At 43.9% G+C, this 13,296-nt stretch overlaps 1 protein-coding gene across 1 annotated transcript in view; it reads right to left on the bottom strand.

Annotated features, from left to right (window-relative positions):
- Positions 1–13,296, bottom strand: part of USP12 (ubiquitin specific peptidase 12) — a 739,696-nt gene that overhangs the window by 599,134 nt on the left and 127,266 nt on the right. The gene's annotated exons all lie outside the window — the stretch shown is intronic.

Here is a 13,296-nt window from a genome sequence, read left to right as displayed (position 1 = left end):
AGAATGTAAATTCTTGACAAGGAGTGCAAACTGGGCTTATTCACAGACGATAAACTGGTATTCTTGACTCACCCCAAAGAGTCAATACAGATCTTGCTGGATACCCTGCAAGCATATGGGAGGTCATCAGGATATAAAGTGAATGTAGATAAGTCCCAACTTCTCCCAGTAGGAACAAACATGTCATTTTTTATTCCTGGTATAGGCATGTGACCAGCGCCCCAGATGAGATTTTGAAGTGGGAGTATTGTTCTTCCCATTTGTTTGAAGTTAGGTGTCAAATTATTTTTATGGAGAAAACAAATAATTCCCATTCCCCTGGGGGAAATATTTTAGGATAGTTCAAATATATTTTGAGTCTAAAATATACATTGTTTGTGATGCTCACTTCTTAGTAATTCATGCACATTAGCAGATGCATTTTTACCCTGATTTAATTTTTCAGATCGAATATTCATATTAGAGCTACTTTCCGTTTTAATGCTGTGCTGGTTCCACTGATCCAGACATATACATGGATCAGTGTGGGCGTTTATGATTTCCTACGTTTTGTTGGGAGTATTTTTACTATAGCCCTTATATGTAGAAGGAAAGGAGAACAGCCCTTATATGTAGAAGGAAAGGAGAACCACAGGTAGGGTGAGAGACAAGAAAGGGACTCCTTTTTATGTACTAAGAGCACTATAACCTTGGATCAAGAAGCATTGTACCAGACACTATCCTTCTGGTGTGGATTACAAACAGCCAGCACAGCACTGTGCCCCTGTAATGAGGATCTGTTGCACAGGCTGCTCCTGGGCTCTACATCCCAAAGACTGGTGCGTTTAGAGATCCTGGAAAAGACAGGTATCCCGAAGCTAGGCAGACCATAGCACTGTATGTTTTATCCCACCCTGACCTTGTTGACTTAAACCAATTCCAAGAAGGGAAACTATATTTTGTTATAAACCCATATCCTCCAATGTCATTATCCCAGCCATATGCACTTACCCGAGTGTAGTCACCCATTTCTTTTATTCAGCCACATACCTCAATTTAATTTTCCTGTTCACAACAGGAGTCAAGTGGGACTCCTGCCATAGTTAAGATGCCTCCCTTTTCAGAAAGATGCCCTATAAAGCACTGAAAAAGGCAACCCTTTCCGAAAGGACCCCTTAAAAGTTAACTGTTGACCACTGCAAGCTTTCTATGAGTGAAATGTCCAGAAGGTGAAGCCAGCACAGCATCCATTCATGAAATGCAAGAGCTGCGGGTGGGATCTCTTCCTCAACCAGCGGTGGGTCCTCCCATGGGAGAAACCGTGCCCAGGAGTCAGAGGTTGAAATGGAGCATGGTGCCTAGGAAGCAGAGGCTACATTGGAAGCCAAGGAGGAGGCGGCCAAGGCACATAACCCAAGTGCTTTTGTGGCCAAAGTAACCACCAGAACAGAAGCCAAGGGGGTGAAACCCCCTGAGAGTAGAGCAGTAGGAATCACAGGCTGAGTATGAGGCTGGGGGGGAAGTCCCATTGAGATCCTGAAGTAAGCCTTAAAGGGCTCAGGGTGCATCAAAGACAGAACATTCAACAGAACACTCCCCTTAGGAAGGCTGTGCAGGCACCAGAGATGGCACAGGACTTGAAATTGTGTGCACTGAAACATTCTGACAAGAGGGCAGGTGCAACCATCCATCACCAAACTGTAAAGGGGGGCTAGGGTGACTAACGAGGCAAAACAACGCACAAAGACGCATGCTTCCATGAGTAAATCATTCCACCCTGCTTTAAAAGGGTCTCTAAACATGGGAGACACCAAAGAGAGAGGAACCAAGTATTCCTTGACCCCGAGCAGAGGCAGTTGAAGTAACCAGGGATTTGGAAATGGTGCCTAAGTCACCATTTTCACCTGTGAGTTGGAATGCATCACAATGATCTGAATGGGTTTCTAGGACCTACCAAATCGTGGAGTATTTTGCTGAGGCTACCAGCTCCCTGGGTACACAGGAGACCTCAAACTATAGTTAAGAAGATGGAAAATTGCCCTTAATAGCCCTCACCCTCTCTCAGTGAAAGTGAGTCACCTTGGCAGAGAAGAACAAGTTATTTACCCCTGCTAACGTTCTTTCGACTGGATGTTCCTCCCACGTATTCCTCATCTTATGATATCTTTGTTTCCAGCTGCTTTGGAAAAAAAATTCTGTCGACAGAGGGCGCTGTGCGTCGAGACGGTCGGCTCGATGTCCCTCTAGGGCTTCCATCTCGGCTGATGTCACCGTCTAGTACACATACCAGGCGCAGCGCCAGTTGGCTTCAATTCTGTTTTTCCGCCACCCATATTCAGAATTACCGGCCTTGATAAGTGCCTTTAAATTATAAGACCTTAAAAGACCACAGGGTCTAAAGCTAGGAAATTCTACAGTGCGTAGGTTGGCAGGGCGATGAGGAATACATGGGAGGAACATCCAGTCGAAAGATCATTACCAGAGGTAAGTAACTGGTTCTTCGAATGGAGTGTGCCCTCCCGTGAATTCTCCATCTTACAATAGACTCCCAAAGCAGCATTATGTTCTTTTGGAGGAGGGAGTGAGAATGTAAGAATTGAGAGTTATTGTTTGTCCAGAATGGAGCATAGAACTGCCTTCCCAAATCTTCCTTCATTGTTCGAAGTATCAAAACAATAATGTTTTGTGAATGTGTGGAAGGTGGACCAGGTAGCTGCCTCTCAGATGTCCTTTATCGGAACTCCCCTCTGAAGGGCAGAGGAAGTTGCCATGCCCCTATTGGAAAGAGCCGTTAAAAACCTTCTGGAGGATCTTTCCCATCTAGTCTGTAGCACTCCGAAACAGCCATTATGATTCATCTGGATACAGTCTGTTTGGTAACCGACAGACCTAGTTTGTGTCCTGTACAACCAATGAAAAGTTGGTTGTGCTAAAGCAACTTTGCCATCTTTGAAATATAAAAGTTTAGAGCTCTCCTCGGATCAGGTCTATGGATTCTTTCTTCTTCCTTGCCAGGATGAGGTGGAGGATAGAAGCCCGGAAGGTCAATTTTCTGTGCTAAATGGTAATCCAACACAATCTTCGGTAGAAAACACTGTTTGACCTTAAGGACAACCTTATCCTTGCAAAAAGTGGTAAATGGAGGTTTGCAGGATAAAGCCTGCAACTCACTCACCCTGCGGCCTGATGTTATCGCTACTACCAAAATGGTTTTGTAAGTTAGAAGCCTTAAAGGGCAGGAATGGAGTGGCTCGAAAGGTGCGCACGTCAAAAACTTTAAAACCAAGTTAAGGACCCAAGGTGGTGTTTGGAATGGTGTAGGAGGAAACACAGTTGCAAGTCCTTTAAGAAATATTATTATGGGTATTTTGGAGTAGGATACCTCTTCTGAGGTGCGCTGGAATATAGAAAGCGCTGCTAGATGACCCCTGATTTTTCCAACGTGGAGACCCAGATTTTCCAAATGTAGTAGAAAAGATAACACTGTAGGTGTATCCCATTGAAAAGGATCCACATCCTTTTCCCTACACAAGCTGCCAAACTTGTTCCAACAGAAGCAGTATAAGGATTTTGTTGCTGGCCTTCTGGCCGAAAGCAAAATCTCCATTATGTCATCTGAGATGGGCGCAATCCTTGTACCTCAGCCTCTCAAATTATGCGTGAAAGTGGAGTGTCTTGATCTCTGAATGGAGAACCCGACCCTCCTCTCGCAAGGGAAGGTTCTCTCTTTGTGGAAGACATATTGGAGGGCAGATGGAAATGTCCAGAAGGTCCGGGTACCACGTCCTCCTGGTCCAATCCGGGGCAATTAGGATATTGGATTTCCCGAACTTTCTCAACCTCCTGATCACGAGAGGAATTACAGCGACTGGAGGAAACTCGTACAGGAGTGGAACCTCCCAGTCCACTACGAACGCGTCCCCTTGCACTCCTCTTGGAGGAAATTCTCTTGTACTTGGTTGCGAACAGATACACTTGAGGGGTACCCCAAAAGGGGAAGAACTCTCGAAAGACTTCCTGAGCATGTTCCGACTCGTGGGAGACTATGCTCTGCCTGCTCAGAGCGTCCACCGCCGTGCTCTCCTTTCCAGCTATGTGAACTGCTGATAGAGAGACTCTTTATTGCCCAGAACCAGAGCTGCATCGCTTTTCTGCAGAGCGGTAGTGACCCTACGCCTCCTCTCTTGTTGAGGTAGTACATGGCCACTGTGTGGTCTGTCATTATCAGGACATTCTTTCCCTGTACAAAGGGCAGAAAGGCCTTCAGCGCTAGTCTGATTGCCCTCAGCTCTAAAAGGATGATGTGTAGTTTGGATTCCGATGAAGACCAATGACTGCTGATTGTTGGCGTGGGCTCCCCAACCCGTGAGTGAGGCATCCATCACTACTGTTATCTACGGCCATGGTCGCCAAAAATATTTATACTGGAGGACCTGAATTAAAGATATATTGAATCAACAACTGAATGAAGTGGAGGGCAGCCTCCCACCCCCACTTAAACCTAAGCAGAGAAATTCATTATGGATTAATTTGGTATTGTAATTATGTGAAAATGGTATTCATAATGTTAGTATATACTAGTATTCAAAAGGGCATCATGTTTAGAAGGTCGAAAATGTCATTATCATGATGTGGTAAGGTGGCAAGGCACAGAATGGACAATAAGATTTTCTGTACACGAACAGAAAATTGCTCTGGCTAATGCCTTTACTGAAACTGCATGTAACCGAAAATGTGGCTAAAATGAGAAGAAATTAAGTAATGTTCAAAGTGTGTAGAATGAGGTAATTTTAAAGTTGAAAGATTCAAGGATAGCGTGATGTCAGAATCTTGATGAATGGGCAGTAACCAGACTTTTAATTAGGCCTGGTCTGGAACCTTATCTGAAGGGTCCAGCTGCATCAACTATAATTGAGCAGAGCACCGGAGGAAAAGTCAGAAATGCATTCTAGAGCGTATTTCATTTTGAAGGTTTAGTTCAATAAAAAAATAATTGCCCAGTGAGATCATATATCGATGAGGTTGCCTAGACTGTGTAGGCAAGGTGGGGGTAGAATGCTCCCTCTCATTTTGCTATAAAACTGAGCTCTGTGTGGAGCTGGGGATGGTGGAGTCTGGGAACTTGACCACGACGCTGGGTGTGCACTGTGTCAGCAATGGCATGAAATAAAACTTGATGAACTTAACAGTCTCTGTGCTGAATCATGGAGTGGTCCTTATTTACTGGTGTTGGAGTATGTGAATCCTGCACCCCTACCTCCTCAAGGTACATCTATCTTGTCTTAAGGTATTCGAGGGCGAGTTCTGATCCCATGGGCCCGTCAGAGGTTACTCGGACCTCGAGTACACATGGTAGCGCGGGGATGGTTTTTGACCGTCAATTATTGATTAAAATAAGACACCTAATGGCCGTTGACACAAAGTAACTCTAGGTCTTCGGCAATATCGCGAGTCCTTCGTCTGAGTAGACTGTGAAGCTCCCCATAGACAATGTTAGTGTAACTGAGACTGCAGTCGGGCCTGAAGGGACCAGTGTTTATAAACGTCTCCCTTCCCATTCCTACGGGCAGCTGACCAGACGCAAAACCTGGAGAAGGGGGTGATCGTGAGGGTCAGGAGAACAAAAAGGTGAGTGAAGAAACTGGAAAATTGCTATGATTTAGGGATAGGGCAGACTGCAACTGTCCTAGCCGATAGAGACAGGGACACGGGGAGGAAGGACAATATAGCAGAAAGGGGAACACATATATGTGTGGTAATTTTTCAGGGAAAGCGAACAATGGCAGTCCAGATTTGGGGAAAAAAACAAAAACATTAACTGCATTTAAAAATCAATAACAAGAGTAAAATATTCATGAGGGGCTTGCATGCAGCCAACCAGATCGTGTCCGACTTTGTCACGTCATGTTATGTGTCTAATTGTTGTATGTTATGGTTTTTCATGTGGTTTATTTTATGGCATAACTGTATGTGTACTGTAAAAATATTGGAATTAGTATAAAAAGGATATTTTAAGCTAAATAAGAAAATTGGCGTCAAGCCAAGGTTTTCAAATTGCGTAAAAATGACATTCCGATAGGTGATCAGATATTATGGTTTAAGGGACACAAATTCGTGGTGATTTTACCCCAAAAAGAGTTAAACAGTTGTTGCACTATAAGCCAACACAAAAAATTCAAACGGCAGCTATGGAGTTAAATTTGTAATTTCCTCGTAGCAGGCAAGATAACTGATAAATCGTGCTAAGAACGATAGATTTTCGCATTAAAATGGCCGAGTTATAGTGATTTATAGAAGTACTGTTCTCGTGTGTTAAGCGCGCACTGAGCGAAAGGAATGCACCATGTAGTAATGCTTTTAACTGAAGTGCAGAGGAGGTCCGGTTAGAACTAGGAACTGTGAGTCTGTGAAGTGTGACTTTTAAAGAAAAAACAGAGCTTAGTGAAACATAATCAAGGGCACACGATCACCAACATTCCCACACAGGGGAAATAACGCTACAAAGGTTGTGTTACCCAAACTATGTATTCCACAGTGAAAAACAAAATGCATTGCATGATTAATTGATCCTGGCGTGCGCTATTTAAGCCTGATGAAAAAGGGATCCATACTTTAGATCGGGCAGCATTATGGGGGGCCCTGGACAGGTGCCCCATTTGCCCTCCCATAAAAACGTCCCTGGAGCCTATTGTAGTCTGGCAAGGAAGGAGCGATTCCTAGTAGCATGGAGCACACAGAAGCCTGTAGGCATCGTGGTGCTATTACAAGGAAGGGGCTTGCAGATTACAATAAAATGGCATACACTAGGGGCTGCATGACGAAGCTTCGCCTGTAGCTATAGGACAAATAGATATAAATTGTAATTACTATGAATGAGCTGCATGTTAAGCTCACACTGGATAGAGTAGATATTAAGTAAAATACAGCAGAGAGGTTAATTTAGCAACAGGGGGATGAGTACAGACACCGATGGGGAAACTTATAGAGGTAGGTAGGGTTGAGAGTTTTGCGAGAAATGAGGAAAGGTGGTTCCGCTCTAAGTTCGCTAGAGAAAGTATCCCATGGCTTGGGGACAAGACGGGGGAGCTTAGCCCTGAGGCATTAGCTCCTTTGGATAATGGGGACAGCGGCTGGTGACAAGGAGTCCATGAGCACTGGGTGGTAGCTCAGGTTTTAAGAAGTGCTTGCCTCTCGTATTGCATGCCGGAAAAGCTTCTCATCTAGGTAGGCCCTGCATCGACGCCTTTGTATGTGTTTATATATTCTTAAGTGCTGTATGGAGACAGAATGCTAGCAGTAGTGGTGAATTTTAACACTGAGTTTGCAGGGTGAGCGCGCCCAATTGGCTTGTTAAATTAGGATTTTATTCCTTGCATGAGGAGGGGGAATTCAAGGCTGTGTATGACCATCCTGTCCACCCAATAGAGGAACCAGTGATGACAATAAAACAGGTCTTAACTTCATTTCTATTCCTTTGTGTTGTACGGTGGCAAGCAGCCTGGTGCAGGTAGGCAACCTGACCCTGGCCGAGCATCACAGAAGATATTGGCTGGGTCATTGGGCCAGCAGTCCCAGTGGCACATACATGCAGGACTGCCAGCAACTTAGGCAGATGGAATTTGGTAGTGTGTGAATGCTGCTTTTTATAGCATGTGTGGCTCTGAAAGAGCTGGAGAATGGAGGTTATAGTCTCATCTAGCGGTCTCCTCGCTCTCAACTCCTTTCTGGGCTGGCAGAGATCCTTCAAAGGGCAGAATCTGTGTCTGTGCATATCTGTGAATGCCACCAGCCTCATACATATTGCTCAATGGTGTGCTTTTTGGACACTTGGCTTTCATACCCTTTGTTTGGTGACACCTTGGCTCAGATATTGCTTTGTATTTCTGATATGTGGACTTTTGGTTAAGTCTATTGTGTATGTGCTTTATATGGCAGAGGCACAGTGTTCCCATTTTTGTTAACTGCCTTTGGTGGTGTTGATAGGTGCTTCATTTTAGAAAAATTGTCCTTGAGCTGGAAAAAACCATTGCCGACATTTCAGTGGATTCCAGGCTGTTTTCGACTCATATTTAGGCCAGGATTTGTGATGTCATATTTCTGTGGGTTTGGACAGTAAATTGCACATTTGAAAGCCATTTTTCCAAAATGTCTTGCAGGGGGAGAAGCCACCGGCACACTGATTGGTGTGAGTTGGCCTAGCTCGCTCCCAAATTCCCACCAATATATGTACGCCCCACCAACTTTCAAAGTCGCTGCCGCCACTGGGCTGAACTGACCCTAGTAACAGCATCAGTTAAATATACTAGCGCTGTGTGAGACATACATTCGTGATTTTAATAATTAGCCTTTCCTCCATGGGTAGCCAGTGAGCAGCTCGTCTGGCGCGAAGTCATGTGTATTCTTTTAAAGAATGCTGAGAGTTGCACACTGCAGCACTCCTCACTTTTAGAGCTTGTGAGGATTTTGATAAGATGCCTGCAAGGATGGCAGTGTAGTAATACAATTTAACAATGATAATGGCACGAGAAATGAATGAGCACGTTTTGTAAGTATGACGGGGAAAGGAAAAGGGCCGGTGGCATTAGCATAGGTGCTAGTGAAAAGGAAGTAATGACACAGGGACGTCATTCAACCAAAATGATAGAGGTAGCGGAAGTGGCATCTCATGACCCTTGACCTCTGATGACATCACTGTAGGAAAAGTTTTAAACTTTTTTATTTTAGAGTAGCAAGGGAGACCGCGGGGCAACAAGGGATATCTCAGAGGTTGCAGCTGCGACCCCTGGCGACCCCCAAATGACATCCCAGCATTGGCACTCAAACGATAAGTGCAACAAAACAGGGTGTAGCATGTAACCTGGCATGACCTGAACAAGGGTATTTTACAGCTACAGAAATAGTGTTAGCGTTAAAAGAAGTAGTGATAAAACTTCAAGAGATGGGAAGCAAGTGAGTTTACATGGAGTTTTTAAATCAGCGTGCGGGCTGGAGCAGGCATTGCCCTGTAGCTGAATGGTCCACTGCCATTCATGTTTTCTATCATTTTTGGCTTAGAATGCCCCCTGCAATTGAAGGAGGTTACTAGGTCATCTGTGACCTGCTTTTGGGGACTTTTGAGGATAGCACAAATGTAGTAAAGGTTTTTTTTTGGGGTGTTCCCAAAAGCCTTATTTCCAGGAGCTCCACCGTGAGGGGTAGGACAGTTTGCATGGTCATACCAGGGGTGGCATTTTATAATTTTGAGGCCTTGACGGCCAGAGTGGAGAACATTTTTTATCAAATAGGGAAAACCCTGTTGTGATTTGAGGCGAGCAGTTGTGATTCAGGTATTATAGGATTTAGATGAATGAAGAAAGGTTTGAATGACAATACGTGAAAGCATGATGATAGCATTTAGATTGCCACGGAAAACATGCTTTATGTAGGACATGCCCTATTTCGAGATGAGCACGATTTTGAGGCATGAAAGCGGCAGAAGGCCCATAATGTTTGGGTGAAAACTAAAAGATCTCATTATCATGTCGGCATGCTAAAGTACAGCTAGCTGTATGACCTGGTGAAGAAATAAAAAGGAGGAAGGATTTTAGAAATTCAGGCGCAGGCCGCAAATTTATGAACATTTGCAAACATGAGGTAGAGACAGATGACCTCCAGGAAAATAAAGGCAGCCATAAAATAGGGAAATATGGCAAATGATTAAGGAGCAAGCAGAATGAAATAATAAGCATGAAGGACAGTAGTGGTTCAAGTGAGAGGTTACCAGGAGGACACCCGAGAGAAAAAGTAGGAGGATTCGCCTTGTTCCTGCGCTTTAATACAGCGGTCAGAAAAAACGTGAACTCATAGGCCCACATAATAGGCAAAAATTAGGCTACTATGACGATTAAAGACGTCATAAAGGGGTTTAAACCCCATGTCGGGGTATTGATTAGAAGGCAGGTATTTGCGTGTCCAGCTGGTGTTTGTCTAGTCTGTCAAGTGTCTGTTATACATGTCCTGTTGTATGTCACATGTAAGGAATTTTGTCTCCTTGTTGTTTGAAATCGAGTAAGGGTTTTTACACGATTCTATAGTTGTCAGGGAATAGCACACAGATTGATGTTCTTGAGTAAATTGGTGGTATAAATATTTTGGCGGGAAGAGATTGGATTGGAGCTTGCAGTATTTGGTGCTCGCTCACAGTAATGGGAGTGTTGGACTCACATAAGGATATCCCTAGAAACAGAGTTAAGCTTGGAAAACATTACTCTAATTGGAGGAGTGGGTTAAAAGGTACCGCCCACAAGATGTTTATGCCGCAGCCACGAATTGAGTCTTCATCTAAAGCCATCTTACAACGCATGGCAACTTACTTGCATGCCGCATATACAAGCAAAAGTTAGAAAACGCTATGCTGTCCTCAAATTGTAAAAATATAAGAACAAGCAAAGGAGGAAGAGCCTCCAGCAGCTTGGTTGCAAAAAAAAAAAAATGCACTGAGGGGGGTGAGATGCCTACAGTGACTCCTGCCCCGCCTGAAACAGGAACCGAGGGAAGTATGCCCGAGGGACTCCACCTTAAGGCAGCCACAGGGTACAGCAGCCCTGCATATGAGTCACCTTCACACAGTAGTGAAAAAAAAATCAAGGGAAGAATAAAATACAAGAATCCCACCTCCGCAGTCCCAAGGGACAAGGAGAGACGCAATGATGAAGGAAAGGATCAGGCACAGCTTAGTGCACCTCTCAATAACGAGAGAGAGGGAAAGAATTGTAAAGGAAATGAAGACAGAACTGATGAGATAGCATTCGCAAAGGACGAATGGATGGAAGGATAGATATTGTTGAAACTCAATGGTAAAGGGGGTGATTATGTGAGACAGAGACGTTAGATGAGGCACAGAGAAAGAAGAAAGAATGAGTTAAGGGACGGAAGGATAAGAAGGAAAGATGGGCTAAGGCCGGAACAGCTATATCGCGAATGGCAAGAAAAGCAGCTTGATCGCAAACCAGAGAGCAGCCTATGAACGAGACAGACAGAAACAGCAAAGGTTAGAAGAAAAGCAAAGGGTACGTGAAAGAAGGAATGAGGAAGTTCAAAGGACAGATGAACGTAGAAATAAAGGGAAAAGGAAGAAGATCGGGTCAGAGAAGAGGCGAGGAAGCGCAAAAGGATTGGTTACAGGAATATATAAACAAATAAATCAGGAAATAATGAAAATGAGTGATTATCTTGAATAAAAATGGAATAAAAAAGTTGAGAAAAGGAACAATTGGGCAAATGAACAAAAGGATAAGGGATAAACTCAAAAGCATAAATGGACAAGAAAAAAGCGTTGGGCAATAAAAAGCATCAAGAGAGCATGAAGACCAAGAAAAGGAGTATGGCTGATAAAATTGGGACAATTAAACAAAGGAAACTCGCACAAGCCATTTTAAGAAAATATGGTGAAGTAAGCAAAAACAACTTGTGAGTGCCTATAACAATTTTGATTTATTTTACAGACAAGCTATGGACCTCTTGCGTGGAAGCACAAGAAATTGTCTGCATGGCCTTAAATTAGGGAGAAAAGGAAAAAGGTAAGTACTAGTTCAAGCCAAAAGGGTGTGGAGACACAATTGATCAACACTAAAGGTAAGAGGATCCAGGTGAGTAACAGGAAAAAGGTAGTAAGAGACACAATGTTTTCAAAAGTTAGCTGTTTTTCCCAAGACAGGTACAACAGGTGTGGAAAGAGTAGAAAATAGATAACATGGCCATTTCAGACAACCACAGAAAAGAGAAGTAAAATTGAAGATGAGTAATCATTTTCATGTTCATAATGTCAAAGAACAAGTTACTCTCTTACCTGGTAACGTTCTTTCGATGGGATGTTCCGACGACGTATTCCATATCTATGACAGTAAGCAGCACAGCTGTGGTGATTACGGTCAGATATGGAATATGTCGGAGGACCCAATCTCCTCGAAAGGATTGTTATGATAGAGGTATGCAAGCATTAGAAGAGGCAAACATTAATGGTAACGATAAAAATGGGAGGCACGTAGTAAGAATTGGTGCCATAGTCTTGGAAGACAGGGGAAGGCTAAATCAAGTTAGACAGGGACTGTGTGCAGCGAAACGCCTCTGTTTTATCTCCATAGGATAAACACAAAGCACAAGCATAGACCATGGTCCAACTAACAGCAAGAAAAGAATAGGAAGAATGGCTGCTGAGCTGAGGAAGTATGTGCAGCTAACCTGCAAGTATTTACTGCTAACCTGGAAGAATGTGCAGCTAAGCTGAGCAAAGAACCAAGCCGAAACAAAGTATCCCGCAGGGTGGTTAGAAAATAGTTGTTTATGTGCACCAACGAATAGGGGAGAATGACCCAGAGAGTGTTTTTTGTTAGCAGAAAAGGAGGAAAAGGGGTTAAAATAGGGAAGAAACCCTGACCCCTTGCCAATGCCCGAATGACTTTGGTCTCCATTTTGACTTTCTACAGACGACGGGGATCCCCAAGGATGTTTCTATCATCTACTACGGACGTGCCTAGAAGATCAGGAAAGAAGAAGACGTCTTTTCTTTAATTTTGTCTCCATAGGAATATACCTCAACTCCTCCCTAACCTTCCACAAACAGGTTAGCTCGATGGCATCCTCTACGGCCTACACATGTAAGCTCATAAGAGCAGCCAAACCCTTCCTCTCCACCCACAGCTGCACTACACTTGCCAGAGCATTGGTATTATCCAAACTGGACTATTGTAACGCCCTCTACATAGGAGCCACCAAACAAATCACCAACAAAATTCAGACGCTACAAAACAACGCCCTTAGGGCAGCACTCAATATTCCCAGGAGGGAACACATTTCCAATATCAGGAAATCCCATAACTGGCTCAGCACAACAGACAAAATCCTGCTTAAAGTAGCATCGCTCACCCACAAATGCCTGAATAATGCATCCCCACGCTATCTGGCAGACAGAATATGCAAACACAGCCCCATCAGACCCACCAGAACCTCCTATGCTAATCTGCTCACCGTCCCCAGGTTTAAACGCACTAAAATGGGTGGCAACAGCTTCCAGGTGAAAGCACCCCAACACTGGAACTCCCTACCACCATCGCTCAGAACTCCCCAACCTTACTCACTTTTTAGACGCAACTACATCCATTGGTTAAAGAACACGAACCACTAACACCTCTAACACCACACGGCTGCTCTCCGCGTTGCATGCTTTAAGAGAATCTGTAAATTTGTAATACTAAACTTGTATATATTTGTAATTCTTTCAATACATCTACTGCATTCTCTCCTGCCAAACTGTACACATGTTCCTTCATCGTCACACTG

Source organism: Ambystoma mexicanum, chromosome 7q, assembly GCF_040938575.1.
Source record: "Ambystoma mexicanum isolate Mex_15411 chromosome 7q, UKY_AmexF1_1, whole genome shotgun sequence".
NCBI lineage: Eukaryota > Metazoa > Chordata > Amphibia > Caudata > Ambystomatidae > Ambystoma > Ambystoma mexicanum.
This window is presented reverse-complemented; position numbering and strand designations above follow the sequence as displayed.